We start from the raw sequence: 6,606 nt of genomic DNA on the forward strand, positions 1-6,606 counted from the left end.
GTTTTTCAAAGCATTTTGGATTCTAGACTTGCCTGGAATCTTAAGGATTGTGAATCCGAGGTATATTTTTATCAATACTAATTTCCTTCTATAAGTTATTTTTCCCCTTTTTCATAGCTTTTTTTCTTTTCATTACTGTACAACACTCAAAAAGTAGAATGCATAATCATAAAACACAACAAATTAATGACATTTTTAAAAGTGAAGAGATGCATGTAATAACCACCAAGGCCAGATACAGAACATTATTTGCACTCCCCCAAATCTATGCTATACCTTACTTAGTCGCTACCCCTGCAAGTTAAACATTACTCTGACCCTTATCATGACAGATTTATTTTCCTTGTTTTTACACTTTATACAAACAGAATTATAAATCATGTACATTCTTATTTCTAGTTTCTTTTGCTCAATACTAATGACTTTTATATCTGTGCAGTTTGTTCCATGTAGTGATATTTGCTTAGTTCGCTGCTGTATAGTATTCCATTGTATAAATGTACCACAACTTTTTAATTGAATTGTTGATGCATGTTTAAATTTTTTCTAGTTTGTGACTATTTCCAATAATGCCATTGTAAATATCCTTATTTATATCTTTTGGAGAACATGTTTGTCTGTTGAATATACACTTTATGTGGTAGGCAGAATTCTACCTCACTGACCCTCATCTTTGTATCATGCCCTCCAATTGAGTTGAGGATGTACTATAAATAGGATGAGATATCACTCCTGTGATTATGTTAATTTATGGCAAAATGGACTTTGCAGATGTAATTAAATGTCACAGATCAGTTGCCCTTAAAATGGGGGGATTATTTGGGGTGGTCCAAACCTAATCAGGTGTGAATTTAGAAAGGCCTAGGGCAGTGGTGGTGAAACTATGGCATGCATGCTGCAGCAGGCCATTTGTACCACTGAAAGCTCTAAAAGGTTCACCATCACTGGCCTACGTCCTTACTGAGAGATTTGAAGCATGAGTGAGTATTTGAAAGGATCCACATAACAAGGAAGCACAGGTAGGTGGACACTAGGAGATGAGTGTGACCCTGGGTGACAATCAAGAGAATGAGACTCTTGTCTTCCAGCTGCGAGGAATTCAGGTGAAAACATGGATAGGTCTGGAAGAGCTTCTTTTCCAGGGCCTTCAGAAAGGAGCACAACCAGTCTAACTTCTACCCTATGTGTGTCTCTAGGCAGAGAAGCCAGTCACACTGTGCACTGAGTTCTAACCTGTAAAACTGTGAACTGATCAATGAGTATCAGTTTTAGCTGCTGAGTGTGGTAATCTGTACCACAATATAAAACCTATATAGGCTGGTGATTTAGCTCAGTGTTGCCACCGCCTGCCTTGCAAGTACAAGGTCCCAAGTTTGATCCCCGGTACCAAAAACAAAAAACAAACAAAAAAAACTATATAGATTGTGGTATCTGGATGTGGGTGAAGACATCTACAAATACGAGTAAGACTTTGGCACTGGATAGTGGATAAAGGTTAGAAGAATTTTGAGGTGCATGATAGAGAAAGCCTAAATAGTCTTAGATAAAGACTTCATTGCCTTGGCTAACTGTTAATTGAATTCAGCTGGATTTCCAAACCGCTTTGAAACTTTTGACTCCTTTCTGCCTTCCATTTACATTCATATTGAACTAAAAATGCTTATAGCTGTTATTCTATACCTCTCCCATCATTGTATTTGGAAGGGCTGAGGAGAACAGAGCTTTTCACTTGAGTGTCAGTGGTCCACAGTTGGAGAGGAATTGTGCCCCAGGGATTGTATTGGGTGTACCCTACTTAGGAATATATAATCCATGCCTGATTTTAATGGTGAGATTTAGGTGAGCTTTTGGAATTAAGCTGATGTTGTAATATGATGACAAATTTGCAGAAATTTGTAGGATGGCGGTGAGAATATTTTGAACATAACAACCTTGTATGAACACCTTCTGTTGAGTGTTAGAAGATCCTGTGAATATGAGATATGACTACTGCGATTATATTTTGCTGTGTCGGAAAACAGTTTTACAGATGTATTAAGGGCTCAAATAAGTGGATGCTCCCTAAGAAAGTTATTCGGGGTGAGCCAGGCCTAATCAGGTGAGCCCTTAAATGGGCCTGGGCCCTTCCTCAGAGATTACAAGTATGGGTAGGTGGATGAGGCAAGGACTGCATGAGGCCTCTAGAAGGTAACAGTGGAACCGAATTCTGCCAAAATCCTCATTGAGCTGGAAAGTATAGTTCTCCTCATAGTCTCCAGATAGAATTCCAGCATGGATGATTACTATCACACGCTGAATTAAGCATGTGAAACACTGAGCAAAGAACCTAGTCATGCCAAGCTTGAGCCTCTGAATCTATAGAACTGAGTTAATAAATGGACATATTTTAAGCCACTAAATTTGTGACACCAGAATAAAAAACTAACACAGGTGGAATTGCTGAGTTAAAGAAAATGCATAAATTCAGCTTGTAAAGATACTATCAAACAGTTTCCCAAAGTGGTGGTACCAATTTTTGTTTCCAGTATCAGAATTTCAGTTCCTTTATTCCTTGACCAAGATTTTTTTCAGTACTAAGGATTTAACCTAAGGCCTCATGCACCCTAGATACCCTAACACTAAGCTACATCTTAGCTTTTTTTTATATATTATTTTGAGTCAGGGTCACACTACGTTGCTCAGGCTAGACCCCAAATCCTCCTGCCTTTGCCTCCCACGTAGCTGGGATTTCCTCTCCAACTTGATAGTTATAGTTATTTTGGCTATACTGATAGATGTATACTGATATCTCATTGATACTAATTTGTAAAATCTTGATGACTGCGGTTGAGCAACTTTTGTTTATTAAATACTGTTTTGTGAAGTGGCTATTGAAACATTCTGCTAATGTATAATTGCATTTACTTTTCTTGATATTATTATGTACATAAGATGTTCACCTTGTGGATGTAGGTGTAGTCAATATATTCCTTATCATTAGTGGCTTTTATGTCCTGTTTCAGATGTCACAATCTGCCATAAAGGTCAGATATGCATGTATGTCATTTTCTAGAAGCTTTGCCTTCTGGAATTATATTTTTGTATGATTTAAGTTAGAGGCCCAAGTTATTTTTTCCATATGGCTTGGTATCCAATTAGTCCAGCCCTATTGTTTAAATTATTGTCTCTCTCCTGAGCATTGCATTGGTAGATTCAATGTAAGTTAAGTGACCAACTGTGTGTGTCACTTTAACTCTGTTGTTTGTTTGGTCTATTTATTAATTAGTATTTATCCTTATCAATTCCTTCTTAACAAGCTACTCCTGTACACAGATCGCAATACCTTAATTATAATGGATTTACAGTTTACTTGCTGCCTGGCTTTTAAAAGGCTTCAAATATCTTCTTATGGATGACTTTGGCTGTTCTTGGATATCTTTGATATCCATCCATATTTTAGAATCAGCTTGCAAATTTCCATCTACAAGCAGTCTGCTGGAATTTTTATTGAGATTACATTGGATCCATAAATCATTTGGAAGAGAATTGTCTTCATTTTAATTTTTATAATATTGCCTGGTCCATAAACATGCCATATCTCCAATTAATGTGGGACTTTAATTCCTTTCAGAAATGTTATGGAGGTCTTGTGGATTTTAATTAGTTTTAATCCTTTGGTGTTTGATGCTTTCTTGTGCTGTAGAATTTTTTTTTTCCTCCTCTGGCTTCTTGGTATACCTGCTGACCATATCATCTTTGAAGGCTGAGCTGACTCTCCATCTTTTCTTCTCTTTGTGTGTCACATTAACTTTAGAGCCTCGAAGACTGGTCTGTTTTTAACTTGTACTTTCTTAGTATGTGTGCTAACCCCAGAAGTCTGAAGGCTGACTTAGCTATCTCCATACCAGATATATTATACCAGATATATTATATAAATATTTGAAATTAATGCTTTGATTAGAAACTTGAAAATCAGGAGTTATATGATGATGAATTGGTATTATAGGATATAACTCCTTGTGAATGAGCTAAAAATCACATTTCTTAAATTATTTAACTTCTTAAGCAATGAGTAGCATGCTTAATATGTGAAAATGTTTATAGCTGTTTGAGAAAGAATACAATTTTAAAATGATTAGTTGAGGGCCAGAGATTTAGCTCAGTGGCATCGCACCTGCCTCACAAGCACAAGGTCCTGAATTCAATACCCAGTACTAAAAATAAATAAATGAATATAAGAAAATAAATAAATGAATATAAATAATAAAAAATGATTCACTGGATTAGAAGATGTAGCTCAGTGGTAGAGTACGTGCTTAGTATGCATAAAGCCCTGGGATCAATCCATACCACTACAAAAATAAAATTAATTCATTTCAAAAATACCCCTTTTTCTGCTTATAAAGTACAAGTTTATCGTAGAAAAATTAATACATACTTATATTAAAGTCATGGGGCTTTTTAGTTTGGTATGGGATTTTTGAGACAAGAGTCTCACTATGTAGTTCAGGCTGACTTTGAACTCACTATATAGCTCAGGTTGGCCTCACACTCGCAGCAATCTTCCTGCCTCAGCCTTCCAAGTGCTGGGATTACAGGTGAGCACCATCACACCCGGCATATATTAAAGTTTTAGCAACTGGTTCCAATGATTGGTAGAGTTCCTTGTGATTTAAATTTTTGTAAACTTTTCTGAAATATCTAATGCTTTACATCAAGGTTTGTCAAACTTGATGCTATTGGTATTTGGGGCCACATAATTTTTTTTGTTTTTTTGTTTTGTTTTGTTTTTGTTTTTTGAGACAGGGTCTCACTATGTAGTTAAGACTGACCTGGAACTCACTATGTATCCCAGCCTAGTCTTGAAATCACAGAGATCCTCCTGCCTCAGCCTCCCTAGTGCTGGGATTATAGGCGTGCACCACTATGCCCGGCTGGGCCACATAATTTTGTATCATTGGAGGCTTTCCTGTGCCTTAAAGGGGTAGCACTAGATGCCAAAAGCAGACTGCAGGAATTCCTAAACTTCCCCTGTGGAGCAAAATGCCCCAGGGTGAAAACAACTGTACTATAATCGATAAAATTAAATACATGTAGAAAGTTAGGTAAATGTAAAAAAAAAGGATGTGAATATTGATTAGTAAAAACACTGTCATGTAGGGGGATTTTGTTTTTGGTATTCTAGCAATCATTTTCCCATTTTTTTCCAAAACATCCTGTAAAAAAGTGACATAAGTTTATTCTATAGGCCTCCAGAGTCCTATTGGAAATTGACATTGTTCCATATATTTTCAAATAAAAGATACTATTTAGACCTTTTGTCCTTTTTTTCTGTGTGATACTTGAGATTGAACCCAGGAACACTTTTCCATGGAGCTATATCCCAGGTGGGACTCAAACTTAAAATCTTGCTTTAGCATATTTAAGTGCTGAGATTTGCCCATTTTTAATCAGATGATTTGTGTGTGTGTGTGTGTGTGTGTGTGTGTGTACATGTGCTGTTGAATTCTATATATATCTTAGATGTTGATACCTTGTTGGATAGTTTGCAAGCATTTCCTCTCATTCTAGTCTTTTAAAGTCTGCTAATTGTTTCCTTTACTGTGTAGGAGCTTTTTGGATTATTAGAATCCCATTGGTCTATTTTTGCTTGTTACCTTGAGCTTTTGGGATCATATCCAAAAAAATATTTGCTTTGACTAATTTTCTAAAACAATTCCCTTATTTTCTTCTATCAGTTTCATATTTTCAGGTCTTATGTTTAAGTCTTTAATCCATTTTGAATTTATTTTATATGATGAGGGATAAGGGAACCATTTCATGCTTCTGCATGTGGATATCCATTTTTCCCAGCACCATTTGTTGGTGACTGCCCTTTTCTCAATGTATTTTCTTGGTACCTTTGTTGAAAATAAGTTGACTATAAATGACCTGGAATTATTTCTGGGCCCTTTACTATGTTCCATTGGTTTATATGTATTTTTTGTGCCACTGTTATGCTGCTTTGGTTACCATAGCTTTGCGGCATTATTTTGAAGTGTAATTCTGGCTTTGGATTTTCTGGTCAGGAGTTCTTTGGCTATTTGTGTTCATGGTCGTTGTCTTCTTCTCCTTCTTTTCTTCCTTGCTCATCTAGTCCCTTAAATATCCTGTTCTACTGTGGTGGGCTAGGGATTTAGTTCAGTGGTATCATGCCTGCCTCACAAGCACAAGAGACCGAGTTTGATCCCCAGTACTGAGAAAAAATATATATCCTGTTCTATTTTGCTAACATTGTTGTAAGAGCAACTTTCAAAAGAACGATTTGCCAATATTTTTACCTAATAATTTCAAATGTGCATAGATGTGTACCAAGAAATTCTTCTGGAAATTTAGTCACAAGAATACACAGGAGGATATGAACAGCTTTTAGTGAGGAATGGTGGTCATTATAGGAATGCTTGAAAATATAATCTTATTTATTGAAAAGAGTATTTTTATTTATAAAATAGCTTTGTGGAAATTTGCTTATTGACATATAAAGTGTATTTTCTAGACTCAAAAACCAAGGTAAGGGCCGGGATTTAGCTCACTGGTTCTGCCGCCTGCCTCGCAACCACAAGGTCCCAACCGAGTTCTATCCCAGAT

Source organism: Fukomys damarensis, unplaced genomic scaffold (genome assembly GCF_012274545.1).
Source record: "Fukomys damarensis isolate Sample0158 unplaced genomic scaffold, DMR_v1.0_HiC HiC_scaffold_39, whole genome shotgun sequence".
NCBI lineage: Eukaryota > Metazoa > Chordata > Mammalia > Rodentia > Bathyergidae > Fukomys > Fukomys damarensis.